We start from the raw sequence: 19,774 nt of genomic DNA on the forward strand, positions 1-19,774 counted from the left end.
TGTGAAATTATAGCCAAATCATCCATATATAGTGGTAAATAGATGAAAAATTAAATAAGATAAATAGCTTACTGATTTTTTCTCCAGCATTTAATACAACCAAAAGTCACAGAGGGTTGTAGCTGTATCTGGCATAGATATAAAAAGGTCTTCACATTAGGATGGTTTGTAATCTTTCTTCCTCCTTCCTGGTCACACTTTATAACCAGAGACTATCAAAGCTAGCTTTCTTATTTACTTTAAAGCCAAATGGCCTATTGCCAACACTTGAGCTGAACAAAATCCAATAAAATTATTTTCGCTTAATATTTCAACATAGGTCTGTTCAAAGTAATGATAAATTATAATTGTGAAGAGTCCATGTGGTCACAAGTTTGAAGAAAAGGTAAAGGTGGAGAAAGAAGAACACACCACTACATTAATATTGCTGTAATGGTGTGCACTCATCCCAGAATGCCCCCTCATGTCAAGATGCAGCATTGCAAGGGTTCTGCCTCTCTAGCACCTTCTAGTGGCTGATTCTGCAGTGGTCTTCCACTTCCAAGGCCTAGCCCGCTGGCCAGGTCCGCTCTCAGTCCAGTTCCTTTCCGGGGTTAACAGAAAACAAATTTAAATCTCAACTCAAAATAGGATCTAAATGTTAAGTTCAAAAATATAAACTCTAGTCCTTCATAGAGATCCAAGTCAATGTTGTCAAGGTTAGACCCCCAACTAGGGCAGGTTACTTGTATTCGGGCAGGGAAAGCAAGCCTTTCTCATAGACTCATAGGTCAGAAAAGGACCAATCTGATCATCTAGTCTGACCTCTGCACAAAGCAGGCCACAGAACCCTACCCATCCACGTCTATAACAAACCCCTAACCTATGTCCGAGTTATTGAAGTTTCAAATTGTGGTTTGAAGACCTCAAGCTGCAGAGAATCCCACCAGCAAGTGACCCATGCCCCACGCTGCCGAGGAAGCGAAAACCTCCAGGGCCTCTGCCAATCTGCCGGAGGAAAACTCCTCCCGACCCCAAATATGGCGATCAGCTAAACCCTGAGCATGTGGGCAAGACTCACCAGCCAGGACTCAGGAAAGAATTCTCTGCAGTAACTCGGATCCATCCCATTCCACATCCCATACACAGACTCATTGGGCAGATTATCTGCTGATAATCAAAGATCAATTGCCAAAATTAAATATCCTATCATACCATCCCTTCCATAAACTTATCAAGCTTCAGTCTTAAAGCCAGATATGTCTTTTGCCCCACTACTCCCTGGAAGGCTGTTCCAGAACTTCACTCTCTAATGGTTAGAAACCTTCGTCTAATTTCAAATCTAAACTTCCTAATGTCCAGTTTTACCCATTTGTTCTTGTGTCTACATTGGTACTAAAGTCAAATAATTCCTCTCCCTCCCTAATGTTAATCCCCCTGATATATTTATAAAGAGCAAGCATATCCCCCCGCAGCCTTCTTTTGGCTAGGCTAAACAAGCCAAGCTCTTTGAGTCTCCTTTCAAAAGGCAGGTTTTCCAGTCCTCGGATCATCGTAGTAGCCCATCTCTGAACCCGTTCCAGTTTGAATTTCCTTTCTAGGCTTCACCTAGGACTAGCTCCTACTAGAAGTAGCCATGCCAGACATTTTTATGTGGCCTGCTGGATTCTGATTGGCCTCTTCCTGCTTCCAGCCCTTCTAGATGCCAGAGGACAAACTCCCAGCCCTTCTAGATGACTGCAGCTGATAATCAGAGGCCTGTCTAGGCAACTCCTGGAGGTCTGAACCAACTGCTCTTCCTTTCCAGCAGGACATCTTTTTAGGATGCTGTGTGGCAAGGCAGCAGGGCCTCTGGCAGGGGGCAGCAAATGTCTGGTACACCCCATCACAATTGCTTTATCCAGTCCTCTGATAATTGTAAAACTGAAGGTATTGGTTCATAGAGTTTAAGGCCAGAATGGACCAACAGATCATCTAGTCTGACCTCCTGCATATCACAGACCACCACCACCCATATACTAAACTCCAAAACTGAAATTAGGTCAAAGTATTACAGCCGACAGGAAAGTAGATCATTATGTGCCTTGGGCAGAGAACAGAAGGCACCAAAGTACACCAATGCCTGAGGCCACAGTGGTGTCAGAGAACTGATTAAGTGAGAGATCCCCAGATATTCCCGGTATGGGACTCACTCTCCATGCTGCAGAGGAAGCCAAACAAAAAAAAATTGCGCAAGATCACTGCCAATCTGACATAGGAGAAATTCTTTCCTAGCCCTATATATAGCAGTCAGCAGATCCTGAATATATGAGCAAGACCCAGCCAGCTAAACACTTGAGAGAGAATGTTTGGTGCTGCCTCAGAACACAGGCCCTCCCCCATCCAGTGTCCCATCTCCAGCTGTGACCACCTCTGAGGCTTCAGAGGAAGGAGGGGGAGAAGACTACACTGGGGAGGGGAGATCCATTCCTGACCCGCATAGGTGACTGGCTGAAGCCTTGAAGAATGAATTTTAGGAATGTAAGACAAACTGGAAGGGACCCTCAAGGTTGCTGAGTCCTGTCCCCTACCATCACAAGCAACCTCATCAAACAATCTCACTCATAAATTTGTCCAACTGTCTCTTAAAACTGTTTAAGGCTTTTGTCCCCACAACTCCTTATGGGACGCTGTTCCAGAAATTCATTCCTCTGATGGTTAGAAATCTTCTAATTTCCAACCTAGATTTGTTCATGGCTAGTTTATACCCATTTGTTCTTGTGTCAGCATTGTCCTTTACCTCTTTATACTCCCTGGTGTTTACCGTCAAATGTATATATAGAAAATAATCAGATCCACTCTGAGCCTTCTTTTTTGCTAGGCAAGCTCTGCCAGTCTCATCTCATAAGATAGGCCCTTGAATATCCCAGTAGCTCTTCTCTGCACCTGTTCCAGTCTGAAGTGATCTTTTTTGGAACATAGGTGACCAGATCTGTTCACAGTATTCCAGATGAGGTCTTACCAGAACCTTGTACAGTGACATTAATACTTGTCTATCTCTACTGGAAATGTCCCATCCTAGGTATCTGCATTTACTCTTTGTAGCTACAGCATATTGCTGGCTCATTATCGTCCTACACTTGACCAGCACACCCAAATCTTCCTCCTTCTCTGTCATTTCCAGTTGAGGAGCCCCCAGCTTGTAGCAGAAATTTTTATTATTAGACCCTAAAGTGATCCCGTGGGAGCTTGAGGGAAGGGGCAAGGGTGGGGTAAGGCCTGGGGCAGAGTGGGGGGAGTTGAGCACCCCCAGGACCCGGAGAAAGCTGGCACCTGTGGTAGGTGGAAGAGTTTGCTTATTCTTGGCCTCACTGAATGTATTCTATAATCTAGCTGTTAAAGTTTCTGAGAACTCTTTGTAAAATGCAACTGGGAACCTGTCTGCACCAGGAGTTTTTCCAAATTTCATTTCTTTTATCGCCTGAGTTAGTTCCATGATGTTTAGAGGAGCATCTAAAAGTTTGTTCCAAGAGTCAGAGATCTATAGCAGAAGCAATCCATTAAAAAAGTTATCTAGGGCATCCTTACCGATTTCTTCTTCAGCTAAATATAATTTAGAATAAAACCGTTGAAATTGTTTTTAATATGTGTTGTATATAATTTATTGCTACAATCATGAAATAGTAGCAATCTTATATCTGTTAGCCTTTTCCTGAATCTGCATTCAACAGCTTGCCAGCTCTTTCATCAGATTTCCAGTGGTTTTCCTTCAAACACTGCCTTTTGGGACAGAATTTTGTTGATTACATAACTTAGACCAATAAGGAGTCTGAGTTTTTCTGGGAGAGGGCAGAAGAATAGTTTACATCCAAGGCCTTGATTTCCTTTGCAAGAGTATCAATTCTATGTTCTCTGAATAGAGCTTGTAGCGCACTCTACATCTAAGTCATGTTGGTCTATAGGGTAGAAGCTGCAAATTTAATTCCAACAGTATCTGTGGCCATCTGTTGTAGCACTGCCATCAGCTGCATTCCATCAGGCTCAGGCATCATTTTGTTTGTAGATGGGATGAGGAAGATCTCCTCGGTTTTTTCAGTGCTTTCAGATTTGGAGAGGAAGTTGCAGAGCTAGATATTATCTTGGGAATTTCTGTGGTCAGGCGCAATATTTCTTGGTGTTGTGTGATGGAGCTTAGGCAGATGATGTATGGGGATTCCCCATGGGCAGAATTCAGGCAGCATTTATCCACTTGGATCCCAGGATCTTCTGGTGTTCTGTACGCAATAACAAGTAAAGGTGGGACACCTCCAGATACGATCCAAATGGGGTATCAGTCTTCCTTGGTTAAACCATATATTTTTCCCACCCTCTCCCTATAATTGTCAAATATTTGGACATGGGGCAGTCATTTGTAAGGGAACAATGAGATGCAGTAAATGTGGAGGAAATCACTCATGTGAGAACTATGTAGAAGGAACTGAACTTAATTGCAGGGGGAAAGCACAATGCAGTACATAAAGGATGTGCAGTTCCAGAACAAGCTAGAGAAATACAAAAAAATAAAATTATTCAAAAAGTATCTCATGTGGAGGCTACCAAAAAGTTACCCACTGCAGACAACAGAAAAAGAAAAATACACAAGTAAGAGAAAAGACATACAGGAGCAGCAGAATACATCTCTCATCAGGGAAGAGAATACAAGAAGAAGTGGAGATGATGTATTGCTTGTAAGTAAAGAGAAGTTTATAGTGTTCATTATAGACGTAATTAACTGCACCTTGAAGAAAGGGAAAAATGAAGATCAAAATCACAGCAAAAGCAGCAGAAAAATATCTAAAGATAAACAACCTCTTGACAAACTGTATTCATGCAACTTTAAATGAAGGCAATAATACATCTTAAATAATATAGTCTTAATGATCCTTCTTTGGCATGTGCATAGTTTAATAATGCATGGACAGGAATTTAAGAACCCCCATCTTTGAAATGGGAAAAAGCATGATGTAATATGTGTGCAAGAAAAATAGCTAAGAAGTAAACTTGTGTTCAGTCTTCTGGGATATGATATACTCCAGAAGGATCAAGAGGCTACCCGGGTATAGGGGGTAATCTGTGTATTTATAAAAGAGGGACTTACATACATCGAAATGGAGGTGCAGAAACTAAGTTTTGGATATAATGCTATTGAGAATCCCTTGCGGAACAAAAGACTTATATATAGAATTATAATGTTTGTAATGCACGTAAAAAAGTACTTATTTTAGAACTAGGAAAAAAAAATGTCAAAACCCATTCAAAGTTTGTGGAGACTTTAATAGTCATAATGACCTACAGGGAAGTAAGAGAACTGATCTAAATGGGAAATGCTTAGAACAATTTATTGATATGCATAACCTGGTAATCTAGATTTAATTTAGTGGATGGATCCTTTTTAGTTTTGGATCTGGGAATTACAACAAACAATATAGATGGTAAATTCAGCTGGGAAATTCATAAAGAGGATGGAATGGAAAGTGATCCATTCTCTACACTTATTGAATACCCAGGCTGAGGAAATGTCAAAAATACAAAAAGTTTCTCTCTGGAATTTTCAAAAAACTGATTGGGCCCTTTTCAAAATTAAATGCGATGAATAGTTATGCAGTAATGGTACAATGCTGGGGCCAGTGGACTGCGGCTGCTCTGCCTGGCCGCCTGGGGACCGATGCCGGGGGCCACGGAAGCAGCGGCTGGTATGGCTGTCCCCAGCACCGCTCCAGCAGCTGACTTGTGTGGCTGTCCTAGGGGCCACCTGAGCAGCTGGCCCTGGAGCCAGCTGCTGGGGCAGCTCTGGGGTGAGCCACACTGGCCCACGCAGCAGTCACAGAGATCACGGAAAGTCATGGAATCCGTTACCTCAGTGACAGACACAGAGCCCTAACTATCAGGGTAAAAAAATGGGAAAAGGAGATATTTTTTAAAAAGAAAAATAGAGAGAACTAAAATTTTTAGTCTTGGGAACTCAAATTACAGCTGGACAGCTATTCCCCTATTTGTGGATTTGAACTGTACGAAAAAACTGAAGGAAGGAAAAGCACACATAATGACCAGTGACATTTCTGAATTCATTTATGAAAAATGGGGGCAGCTTTGGATCAAAAGTTGACAGCATGGGTAGAATGGGAACAGCATTCTGTGTTGTTAGTCTCGGAATACAGAAATCTACAAGGCTATTGAATTATGGGACCATTTTGATGGCTGAACTAATGGGGATAATGTTAGCACTAACCTAGATAAGAGCTGTATGACTAGCTGTAGCTGTAATTTTATCTAATTCCTTGTCAGTCATAATAATAATCAGAACAGAGACTTCAGAAAGCAGAAATGACGTAAGTGAAATAATGTGTCTAACTGCGGAAATAATGTAAGCAGGTATCTGTGTAACAGTATCATGGATTTCAGAGCATATTGGAATTCCTGAAAATGAGATGGCTGGCAAAGCAGCAAAACTTGCTCTTAAAAATGAAGAGGATATTACGTTACCCTTAAGAAGACAAGAATTTAAAAGCATAGTCACAAAGGAGCTTGCGAAGGAATGGTCCGAGCTATGCACTAAGGAAACAAACAGATGAAGGTTCTATGATGTATGCTCAAAAATAATACTATACTCCCCAGTCATGACAGGAAAGTGAAGTAGTCATTTTTACAGTGTTAACAGGTCATTGTTCCTTCAATAATAAATTAAATTTATTAAAAAGACACAAAGATGGGTTGTGTAATGTGTGCAAACCCAAAGAAACTATTGATCATGTCCTATGGCATTGTAGGCAATAATCTATAGAAAGTTTCTTTATGAAAAATTTAGTTGGCTTGGAATCAAAGATTCTTCCCTAAAAGGACTAATGAGAATGTCAGGGAAATGGAACAGTGGAAAAAGAAAAAAGCCTTTCTGCCTTTTCTTACGGATAGTAGGCTGAGTGAAAGGATATAAAAACAATAAAACTTGGCTAAAAATGAAGAAAGTGGCAGTTGTAATCTCATACGATGAGGTTGCTGCACTCAAAGACAAAGATGGGGGCAACCCTGAGAAGGGAACAAGCTGTTAAGCTCCCCAGCCCTGATGAGAGGGCTGACAGCCAGCAGAGCCTCAACCTTCACAGAAGCATGAGGATCCCCTGAGCTGAAAGGGGGAAAAGACTGAGACCCAGCAAACTCTGAAGTGGACTGTGCTACTCCCAGGGTTCTCTGAAGTAAAAGAGGCCCATACCCTCACAGGAGCTGCCTCAAGTTTTGTTTGCTTCCTTTCTTTTCCTTCATACCTCTATTTAACTTTGTTTGTTGACTGTGGGGTGTTCTTCCCTGACAGGATAGAAACATCCAAGAGGCCTTGGCTAGAGGGATGGGTGCTGGCTCACTAGAATGACACATCTCCGTAGCACCCACTGGAATGGGAGTAAGTGAGTCCACCTGTGTGTGCTCTCCACATAACTCCTAAGGGGGCACTCTACCATGATACCCACCTTGCAATTCCTGTACTAATCCCCATCTTCTCTAGTTTAACTAATAATTTCTCATGTGTTACCGTGTCAAATGTTCTACTGAGTCCAAATATATTAGATCTACTTCATTTCTCATATCTAAAATATCAGTTATTTCTTTCAACAAGGAAATGAGGTTAATCTAGAACAGTCTAACCTTGGGAAACCCATGTTTCATTACATCCCCTTTTCCGTTTACCTCCATGAATTTAAATATTCATTCCTTCACAATTTGTTCCAAAGTTTTGCATAATCTTGAAGCTAGATTAACAGGCCTGGAATTGCCAGGACCACTCCTCCCCACCCTACTTTCTTAAGTATAGGTACAATGTTAGCTAGTCTATAGTCATATGGTACTACTTTCAAATAGAGAGATGTATTAACATTCCTTTTTACCAGACTAGCAATCTCATGTGCTAGTTCTTTCAGTGTTCTAGAGTGGAAAATATCCAATCCCCCCAATTTGAGCACATTAAGCTCTTTGAATTTTTATTCCACTTCAGACATGGTAATTTTCATTTTTGATACTTATTCCCATCAGCCATCTTGCCTTCATATCCCTTTTCCATACTATCATGCTTATTGAAAACCTAGGCAAGGTATTCATTTAGTTTTTGGACCATACTTAGATTATCTTTAATCTCTTCCCCGTCCACACCACATAGCAGCCCAACGTCATCCTCTTCTATTTCTTTTTTTACTTAAGTAACTAAAAAAACCTTTTATGTTCATTTCCTTGGCAAGAGCTAATTCAGTTGACTTTTAGCAATTCTCACTTTATTCGTACATTTTCTAACCTCCGAGTTGTAGTTTTCTTTGCTGATCAAATGTTTTTTTCCATTCCCTACAGGTTCTCTTCTTGCTCCTAATAACCCTTTTGAGTTGCTGTAGTCATCCAGAAAAAAGAACAAATACTTGTGGCACCTTAGAGACTAACAAGTCTGGAGCCTTTCCCTGCCAGTTTCCCCCTCTTGCTCGGGATGCAAATTGCACATAGTTTTTGTATAGCTGATTTTAAAAAAATTCTAAGATTCCTCCACATTTAAGTCATTAAACTATTCAGTCCAGTTGACTTCTTTAACTAATTCCCTTCATTTTCCAAAGCCTGCCTTTTTTAAATAAAAACCCATAGCTGACATCAACTATGGTTCTGTTTGCTTTCTTTTCTGATACCTGTGTTCTATATTCTTTCTAAAAGATCTCTCATCTAGAGAGATTAGCAAAGCCACACAGGGACAGACTAATGCCCAAGACAGTCCAGTACATTTATAGAAAAGCTCCAGGAAAAGAATAAAACATTCATAAGTACTATAAAATATTTATGAAGTAATATTTGCCCATGTATGATGCTAAACCCACCACAGGTGCCTTCTCAAGATGAAACTTGGTTGCAAAATTGATCTGAACTTGGCAAGGTATCTAGCAAATAGTCCTGGGGGGGAAAAAATCACTCAGGAATAGCTCAGAAAAAAACCAACATGAAGGTGGAGAGCAGCAAAGACAGAAGAACAAATAAGAGTTGCCTTTTCTTGCTTTCATTACAAATGAACTTTACAAGAGTAAATAAATTAATAATAATAATTTGCTTTTAATTAGAGATTGGTCTGAACTAGGACTGTCAAGCAAGTAAAACAAATGATTGCAATTAATTGCTCTGTTAAACAATAAAAGAATACCATTTATTTAAATATTTTTTGATGTTTTCTACATTTTCAAATATTGATTTCAATTACAACACAGAATACAAAGTGTACAGTGCTCACTTTATTTTTATTACAAATATTTGCTCTGTAAAAAACAAAAGAAATAGTATTTTTCTATTCACCTACTACAAATACTGCAGTGCAATCTCTTTATCATGAAAGTTGAACTTACAAATGTAGAATTATGTACAAAAAAATTCTGCACTCAAAAACAAAACAACTGTAAAACTTTAGAGCCTACAAGTCCAATCAGTTCTACTTCTTATTCAGCCAACTGCTCAGACAAACAAGTTTGTTTATATTTGCAGAAGATAATGCTGCCTGCTTCTTGTTCACAATGTCACATGAAAGTGAGAACAGACATTTGCATGCCACTGTTGTAGCCAGTGTCACAAAATATTTACATGCCAGATGCGCTGAAGATTCATATGTCCCTTGATACTTCAACCACCATTCCAGAGGACATGCGTCCATGCTGATGACAGGTTCTGCTCGATAACGATCAAAAGAAGTGCGGACTGATGCATGTTCATTTTCATCATCTGAATCATGCAGCCAGCAACAGGTTGATTTTTCTTTTTTGGTGGTTTGGGTTCTGCAGTTTCTGCATCAGTGTGTTGCTCTTTTAAGACTTCTGAAAGCATGCTCCGCACCTCATTCTTCTCAGATTTTGGAAGGCACTTCAGATTCTTAAATCTTAGGTTGAGTGCTGTAGCTATCTTTAGAAATCTCACACTGGTACCTTCTTTGCATTTTGTCAAATTTGTAGTGAAAGTGTTCTTAAAACGAACATATGCTGGGTCATCATCCGAGAAGGCTATAACATGAAATATATAACAGAATGCAAGTAAAATAGAGCAGCAGACATACAATTCTCCCTCAAGGAGTTCAGTCACAAATTTAATTAACGCATTATTTTTTTAACGAGTGCCATCATCATGAAAGCATGTCCTCTGGAATGATGGTTGAAGCATGAAGGGACGTATGAATCTTTAGTGCATCTGGCACATAAATATCTTGCAACACCAGCTACAACAGTGCCATGCGCATGCCTGTTCGCACTTTCAGATGACATTGTAATTAGGAAGTGGGCAGCATTATCTCCCGTAAATGTAAACAAACTTGTTTATCTTAACAACTTGTTTATCTGGCTGAACAAGAAGTAGGACTGAGTGGACTTGTAGGCTCTAAAGTTTTACATTGTGTTGTTTTTGAGTGCAGTTATGTAATAAAAAAGCCCAACATTTGTAAGTTGCACTTTCATGATAAAGAGATTGCACTACAGTACTTGTATGAGGAGAACTGAAAAAACTATTTCTTTTATAATTTTTACAGTGCAAATATCTGTAATCAAAAATAATATAAAGTGAGCTCTGTACACTTCGTATTCTGTGTTGTAATTGAAATCAATATATTTGAAAATGTAGAAAAACATCCAAAAATATTTAATAAATTTCAATTGGTATTCTATTGTTCAACAGTGTGATTAATCACGATTAATTTTTTGAGTTAATTGCATGAGTTAACTGTAATTAATCAACAGCCCCAGTCTGAACCTTATCCCACATATAGCTAAGCTCTAGATCCAAATATAGATCCAAAGTAAGGCTTTGTAATCTGCAATACAAAATCACAGACTGAATATTCTGAATGTAGCGGTTTGAAGTCCTAAACTGATTCTGAACTTTTTCTATGTTTGAGGCAATCAGATTTGGCTCATTATAGAGAAATAGTTATTCTTAAAAATGGAACTTGTCTCACGGGGGGGGGGGGAGCTTTGATTTTGGTCCCTCTCTAATGTAGACCCCACCTGCACTGGAGGATCTCTAAGTGCTTTTTCATTATTAATTTATCCTACAACACCTATGAGAGAGGTAGATAATTTTGTTTATCTAACTAATCTATTTCCAAGGCACCCGTCACTGTATAATGTCTAGGCAACATGCATTATTATACCCATTTTACAGAGGCAGAGAGTGAGGTTATCCAGAGAGTCAGTAGCAGAGCTGATGATGAAGTTAAGCAATCCTGAGTCCCTGCTCTAACCACTAGCGAACACTGCCTCTTTGTATCACTGTCAAATTTAGGGTCAAAACTTCACTTTATTTTAAGATGAAAATATATGAGGATAGAAATTCAGGATGAGCAGATCCTTAGCTGGTATAAATTGTCATAGCTTGAGGATCTAGCCCTGACTGTACAATCTGTTTCAGAAGGAATGTCAACACTTTCAGTGTTGCCCATAATTCAGGAGGGCCAACAAATTCTATCATGGAAACTGTCATCTCCTAAAATAATGGTGACTTTTCAAGGACAACAAATTTATTTCAAAGTATTGTGTTGCTAGTGGCATCAGAAAGGTGATGACAGGGAAAAGACCTCTTCCTGGAGTAGATTGCCAGGCAGTATTTGTTCCCCCATAGACAAGCAGTAGTTCTTAGTTTGGTTTTCTTAATGATCTTTTATTATCATATTAGATGACATGGTCATTCGTAAAATTTCTTTAGAAGGCTTCCTCAGAGAATCTCCACCATTTTTAGTCCCTTGGGAATTTTTCCTGGATCAAGATGGGAAGATCAGATAGCCTCTTGCTCGAGGTCCTTCCAGACCTACATGTCTATGATTTCATGATCAGCACTGTTTATTATTTTATGACTACAGCACCTAGCAGCTTTAATTGAGAATATTAAAAAGTTCTTTAAAACAAGGAGATTATCAGACTGAGTACAAAACTATATGAAAACTCATCACTTATAAGGTTGTTTACTTTTTAACTAAACATTGTTCATACGTCAAAACTTTTAAAAACTATTGCAAACAGATATAGGGAACAACTTTGCCTGTACTCCCATACTTCACTGAAGAGATGGTAAATAATTCCTCTGAAAAATCTCCAGTCTTTGAAACAAAGTGTGTGTGAATTTTGTGAGTATCAATCAGGAATAACTCCATTAAATCAAGGGAGTTATATCAGCATTAAAATTTCTTAAAATGAGATTAGAATCAGACCTTTGAATTTCAAATTGGAGGATACTTTGGGCTTAAATTTTTATGATTTTAAACATGTATATGAGTCAGCTTGTACAGTATTTTAGCAATGCAGAAAGACAGCTGCTTGTGCCTAGGAACAAGGGATTGTTTGCAGCTGAATCCACTGGGAAAAGACTACTTGTTCATTATTCATTTACCCATTACCATTTACTTGTCAACACAGTTTGCACAATTACATTTGCCACATTGATTTTGCAGAGAAACTGAAGATGTTGGTCTTCTTGACCTTTGTATAGTCATTTAGACCTGGTAAAGTGCATGTATACACTCATTTTAAGTAAGTAAATCCAGTTATTCATGTCTGAATATTGGTGACATCACATTTTCCATCATCAACTTCAAGCACTCAGCAGGTCAGCTTCCAGTGATCTGCCATACACCATGCAAACATCCCCTTGCTGGTCATCCCCTACTACTTTCTTCCATAATAATCTTCTGAAGGTTATTTCCATCTCTACCCCAATGTGATCAAAGTATATGGTTGTGCATCTGTTTTCTGACATCATGATCTGCTCCTCTCCAATAATATTTCTAACATAGACATGGGGGGAGGTGGGTGGCTCATTCAGGACATACTCAAGAGTCTTTGCCAGCACCACATTTCACAACTTCAATTTTCTTCTTGTCAGCAGCATTTAACTTCCCACAATTCACATCCATAAATCACTATGGAAAAAATTAGGCTTTTCATCAGTCCCACATTCTGTACATTTTGGAATGCCAGAGTTTTTCCACACTTTCTCAAGGGAGGTCCTAGCTGAGTGAGCCATCCTTAACTGTCTTCTGATTTCTGTGGAACAGCCTCCTTGGTTGGATACATATGATCCCAGATAATTAAATTCATCTACTGCCTCAACAGTTTGTCTGTTAATCGTGATGTCTGCTTGCATTTTGCATTTGTTAGCTGTGTCGGTGTACATGCATTTTATTTTCATGGAATTCAGGAATAGTCCTTATTCCTCATTAACTGATTTTACAAATTCCAACATTTTGTTGCATAACGGTGGTGGTTGTCGCAAGAGTATCATCTCATCAGCATAACTGAGTTGGTCCACCAACTCCCCCTCTGTCAAAACCTCCCAAGGCTTGTCTCATAATAAATTCTGCACATATGTTTAACAGGCTTGGGGGAAAATATGATTTTGTCTCAAACTCTGCCCAGGGGAAAGCCACTCACTGTCACCTTCTGCTGTTTGCACCATGGTCTACTGCTGGTGGTGGAGACTTGCAATGAGTTGTGTGAAATGCTTTGGAATTCATGTCTGCCAGTATCCTTCAAAGACAGTACTGTCAGACAGTATTAACTGCTTTTGCACAGGTGTAAATGCCTACACAAAGGGTAAGGCAGTGGAGAACCAGCCCAATTGGTTCTAACACAGCCCAAATAAATGGAGTTTGGCCCACTTACACCAGGGTGAAACTTGGTCCATTCTATGATCCTACTTTGTGTCAATCACTAAGTGTGAGAGGATGACAGTTTTTACATATGCCAGCTTTTTTGTTTTACTTTTCAATAGGTCAAGCAAATGGACAATAAATTAAGCTTGATGCTTTGAATGACCAAAACAACAAACCACACCACTTCTGCCTGTATAGTTCTGTACACCAAGCACCACTAGCATGAATGGGGAAAAAAAGTTCTAGAGTGTTCCGGACTAAAACTCTCACAATGACAGCTACTGATTCAACCTTTAAGAATATGATTTAAAAGCTTTCTGAGTTTCCTTAGCACATGCCCTTTGGCATAACTGAACTCGCACTGCCGCCAATCCAGTTCAATCCCAAGCATGTTAATGAAGTGTCTTGGCCTTTTTATTAATTCTACAAGCAAACAGTCCATTCAGCAGTAACTCTGAGAAAGTTTAATCAAATAATGTCATTATTCCAAACTTATCACCATAAGAAATGGAAAATCAGCTAAAGAAATACAGGATGTAAATATTAGCTTCCCACTAAACAGTCTTCCACTGAGAAGCAATGTTGTCTTGAGGCTCCCATGGAATAGTGATGCTAACCTTTGGCCTGGTGAAGACATGCAGTAAGGCTGGGATATTGTTGACTACAAATGAATGGAGTGGAGAAACTTGAATAGCACCTGCATGTATTATGCTGTGGCAATAATCAGGCAATCAGTCCTTGCTATCACTATAATGACAAACTCATCTATTTTTGAAACATTTAAAAAAAAATCTGTTAAGTGTCTCAAAACCAGCTGAAAAGATCCTGGAGTGGAATAATGTACCACTCGGGTAAATAGCAGTTTTAAAATATACCAGTTCCAGATAAGGAAAGGCTGAACATTTTACAGGAAGAACATACTTGATGTCTTGGAGGAAAAAGTGAGTAAACTGTAGTCTCAGCCAGGTTGGGCAAAATATTTTGATAACTCCTCCTTTCCCCCCCCCAAAAAATTCTTCCTGAACAAGACATTGAAAAGACGTGTCTGCATACTGTGATAGACCCAGGCCAGATGGGTATAGCAGAAGGCAAATATACTGGCCACTGGATTAACAGTTTTCTGTTCCCTGACTGACCAGAGCAGGGGCTGCTCCAGGCTAATGAGAACATCTGACTCTAATTAACCTGCAAAGAGTCAAGTGATGCCATTTAGTTAATGTGACCACCTGACTCTAATTAAGGCCCTGCTGATACTATAAAAAGGGCTCACTCCAGTCAGACAGGGAAGAGCCAGGGGTAAGGAAGTGTGGCTGAAAGCCTGGTGACTGAAGACACCCTCAGACCATTGTTAAAGGAGCCCTAAGGTAAGAGTGAAGAAGGGAGAAGCAGGAAAGCTGTGGGGAAGTGGCCCAGGGAAATTAGCAACTCTGGCAGTGAAAGGTTGGCTGTCAACAACTGCTACCATTGGGGTCCCTGGGAACCCAGAATAGAGGGTGGGCCAGGGTTCCCCCCAACCCACCACTACAGGAACATCTCCTGGGAGGGGAAGTCAGGCCTCTGTCAGGACAGGAGGCTGAACAGGGACTGTGGGAATTCTCTCACCAACTTCCTTGCAGGCCTGTGATGAAAAGGGGTCAGTAGACTGTAACCCTGGCCCTAGAGAGAGAGAGGCTACATGGAGGGTCACAGTGAGCCACTGAGGGAAGCATAAACCGCCTAGAAGCACAGGACCCATGGGAGCCAGGTCAGAGCTCTGCCACAATACCTTATTATAGTGTTCAAAATGCAACTATGGAGATGATACCCATGTGATTAAATTGCAGGGCCATGTAATAACTACAATTATAATGTACTTTTGACCATCTTGTATGTTCTTAGTTCATAAACCCAGTTCCCAGGATTTTTAACATTCCAAACAGCTGAGTAGCCTCAACCTGCTGCCATTGTATCAACCAACCCCTCCCCGCAGCCTAGTAAGTCACTCTCCAAATTTTCCTTTTTCTCTTCAAAAATTACCCCTACTCAAAGACCCACACAGGCATGATTCAGTCCTCAGCCAGCAATGCATTTTCTGTATTTAAAAATGTCACAGCTTTATACTCCTTCACTACTTCATATAGCTGCAAGACTAGAAACAAGGGGAGACTCCCAGCTTCCTGGTGAGACCAGCACCCTCTCAAGATAATTGACTTTGAACATAAAATAGGTGTCATGTTACACAACTCACCAAACACATCAATTTCTTTCCCCACACACACAACCAGCTTCCTTCCAGTTCCCAGCCCTCACCCCTTTCCCCTCAGATTCTCCATGGCTCCTTGTGGGGTTCTCTTCTCAGCACGGTGGACTGAGTAGGCTGCTGCTGTTATGACTCCTCTCTTTCTCTTATCCCTGGTGGCTCAACATACCTCTCAGCCAACAAAGCCCCAAATATGGGATGCTGCATCTGACAATGACCCAAAATGAGCGGGACACATTGATATGGAAAATTTCCATGGCCTCAGGAGCCATTCCTTCCATGTAAATAATTATTTTTGTAACCTCCATTTCATGGTTCTTCCTTCCTAATTATTTTGGAGAGTAAAAATGAGGGGACAGCAAATTGGTGTGGGACAGCAGTGACCTTGGGATTAAAATGAGTTTGCTGCTCAGCATTGTGTATCTTGGGCACCTTCTCTAGTTCCCTTTGGGGCTCTCCCTAGAGGAGAAGGAAGAAACTGAAGGCAAGGAAGCAAAATGAATGGATAGTAGGGGAAGCAGCAGAGGGTGTCTCACCAATCAATCCTGAGAGCCAAAAAACCTGACTGTCAGCAGGGAGGCCAGGGAGCCAGACAAAGGGCTAGCAAGCCCTACTGCAGGGAATGTGATGGACAGGAAGTAGGCTGGGAGGTGGTGAAGTTCCACTTCCAGGCAAAGGTGCTGTTTGTAACTGGAGTATTTTACTACTTTTTGCCATAATCCAAAACCAAAGACAGTTTCCTTTTAGGGAGCACTGGCCTCTTCCAACTGCAGGCTGATCATCAGAGCTGGATCCCTTCTGTGATCTCTTCAGAACAGTTCTAAGCCTTAAAGGGACAGGGCACAGGAAAACATAGTCCTGGCTTTCCATCCAGTTCTTAAACAAACAAGGAATGTTTACATAAAAACACTCTAATATACATATTCTGACTTATGAGTCTTACACAGGAGAGCAGTAGGCAGGAAGGAAAATGTGAGGGGTCAAAGATTGAGGAGAAATGAAACAGATGAATATTGGAGCTAGTTGTTGTTCTGGAGGAGGGGCAGGAGACTGGGCAGGACAGGGAGGGAGCTGGAAGAGGGCAGAAGAGGGATAGGGGAGTGGACTAGAAAAGGAAATGCATTGTTTTGCATGTGTCCTGGCTGAGTGGAATGGGAATGGTGTTTTGTTTTTTATCTATTTATTTTAGGAAGTTTTAACAGATCTACAAATATTGCTGTGTAAATATCAGAGATGATAAAACAGATCATCAGTGCAACAGTGATGTTTGCTCAGAGAAACTTTATACAATAATATTATCATCAGATCTCTCTAGCTCCTAGGAAGCCCCCATCCTACAGATGAAGCCTCTTTATGGTACTCAGGATGTGTCATTTCTGGTGACCTCCCCAGACTGAGTGAAACTTCTGATTACACTTCAATCAAACCAGACAAGTCTATTAAATGTTAGCATTTTTTTAAAAACAGATGTGTGCTATGCATTGCGAGGAAGTCAGAATAGTAAATGAGCTGAATACATATGCTACAACTGTCTTCAGCAAAATGGGATAAATTGGAGATGTCAGTCACTACTTGGATAAGCAGACAGGACTTCACTGAGGTCAACTGAGTTGTTTCTGCTTACACGAGCTGTGAATTTGGCCCCTGGTGTCAGCTCACAATTTCAACCTGAACTTTAAATTTCCACACTTTTGTGGCCATAATAAGTCAGTTGGATAGATATATTTTATGAAAACATTTTGACAGGATAGACTAGAAGAGCTCCAGCTGTGAAATATTTGGGATCAGTAACATAACATATTGCATATGTAAAACAACCTGTCAGACTCTGATACTCTTACTCACATTGACTAGTACCTTAATCACCAAGTGGTTCTCATTGATTTCAATGGAACCACTTATGGCTTTGGTACCACTCAGCATGAGGCCCCAAGTTTGTTTATATGGCAAAACTGTGTAATTTAGCTATATAGCATCTCCACACATCCCTACAGTACTGTCACCCTTTGTGTTGTATTTGCCTGAGTGACACTGTGAGCTCCTTGGGATAGGTACCTTTTCACTTAAGGGTTTCTGTATACCTGCAGTGCTCAGTTAAACAATACAGATAGCTATGACACAAAAGTATTGCCTATTTAAAAGACTCAGTTACAAGGAGACTCATTTAGGATGAATTAGCTTTTTCCCCACCACATTGCAGAGTTTCTAGGTGCGCTTTTATGAACCCACTGAGTGAAACCAAGTTAGATGGCTTGATGCAATAATTTTCAGAGCTATAATTGTTTTAATGTATTGTGATATAACATTACTACCCTTATTGTGGTCATATGTACAGAATGTGCTATGTCAGTCATGCACAATCCTACTTACCCTCTCTCAAGGTATTATTTTTTGATAGGTATAAACTCCTGTCCTAGGGAAATTTTTGTCAAACTAGTGCTGGTGAAAGTGAAAATAATCTTTGTCTGCAACAAGGTATTAGGTTGTCAGTAACACAGCCAATAGGACATATCAGTACACTGCCTGTTAAGATGTGACTGCCTAAGGATCTGTCAGCTGAGCATGTAGTACCCTGATGATAGAAACATCTGTAGATTCTGGCCCAGATCCACAAAAGGACTTAGATATTGCACTTCTCAGGGCTGGTTTACACTGGGAACTTACACTGGCATAGCTCTGTCGCTCAGGGTATGAAAAATCCACACCCTGGAGTGACATAGTTAAGCTGATATAACCCCCAGTGTACGTGCTAAGTTGATGGAAGAATTCTTCGGTCAACTTACCTACCGCCTATCAGGGAGGGGGATTACCTTTGCTGAACTTCTCCCATCGGCGTAGGTAATGTCTACATTGAAGTGGTACACTGGTGCAGCTGTACCACTGTAGCATTTCACCTGTAGACAAGTCTACAGCGTCACAACAGGTAATTTGCAGATGCCTTGAAAATCACTGGGATCCACAAGCCCTTTGTTAAGCACCTTGGCTCGCTATATGAAGAGAGATAGGTGGCTGAGAATGTGATCCACAAAAGTAAGTACACTATGCAGGGAGTTGCCTAAGCTAGCTAATCAGAGATGCTGAGGAGACAAGTGTGTCCTAAGGCCTAATCCTCTCAGGATGTTAGGTACTTAAGTCTAGGCTGCAGGGGGGCACCAATCTGTCTGGCCCAGTCTTATTTTCTTATTTATCTATACAAAGTGCACCAGTGTCAACGAGAGAGAGAGAAACACTCTCATCAGAATATCTTATAGTCCAAGCTGTCCTGCAGTGGCTCAAGAGAATGAGCACCAACTTCAGAGCAGACTGTTAAGAAACAGGACACAACCCTCAAATTGGCTGTGAGTTTCATATATAGATTTCACCAACCAATTACCAAGCGTAAACTCCTTGGGCACTATAACAGCCTTAACACGGAGTCAGACAGTTCCCCTGGGCACTTGGATCCGTCTTACCACCCAGGTGAGCCTACCTTTGTGATAGATGGTCCCTTACACCATGAATTACACCAATATTCAGGTGACTGCCAGTCCCAAAAGGACCAGTCACCCCAGGTAAATTGCACCTTAGATCTCACATCAAAGACAACACTTGTAGTGAATCCTATAATAAATAATATGCAGATTTATTAATAAGAAAAGAAATAAGTTGTTTACAAGGTATACAAATGAGTTTGAATCATAAATTAAAAAAGTAATAGACACTGCTATAATAAGCAAACTCTATGTCATGTAGGCTAATCCAGGCCAAACACTGGGGATCTTTTGCTTATGCCTAGTAATCTTTGCCCCCACCCTTACCCCCAGAGTCCAAGCAGCATAAAGGTACACTTCCTCCTTGTTAGGGCTTTTTATTCCCTTCTCCCACTTCTACTTTGAGCTTCAAACTCAGCCTATGGGAGAAATTCACTT

At 40.5% G+C, this 19,774-nt stretch overlaps 1 long non-coding RNA gene across 1 annotated transcript in view; it reads right to left on the bottom strand.

Moving 5' to 3' along the window:
- LOC142046490 (uncharacterized) overlaps window positions 1-19,459 on the bottom strand; it is a 46,706-nt gene extending 27,247 nt beyond the window's left edge. The window contains exon 1 of the long non-coding RNA XR_012655438.1: window positions 19,336-19,459. This is a non-coding gene — a long non-coding RNA (uncharacterized LOC142046490). The remainder of the gene's footprint in view (window positions 1-19,335) is intronic.
- Between the last annotated feature and the right edge of the window lie 315 nt (window positions 19,460-19,774).

This window comes from Chelonoidis abingdonii, chromosome 3, assembly GCF_003597395.2.
Source record: "Chelonoidis abingdonii isolate Lonesome George chromosome 3, CheloAbing_2.0, whole genome shotgun sequence".
NCBI classification, from domain to species: Eukaryota; Metazoa; Chordata; order Testudines; family Testudinidae; genus Chelonoidis; species Chelonoidis abingdonii.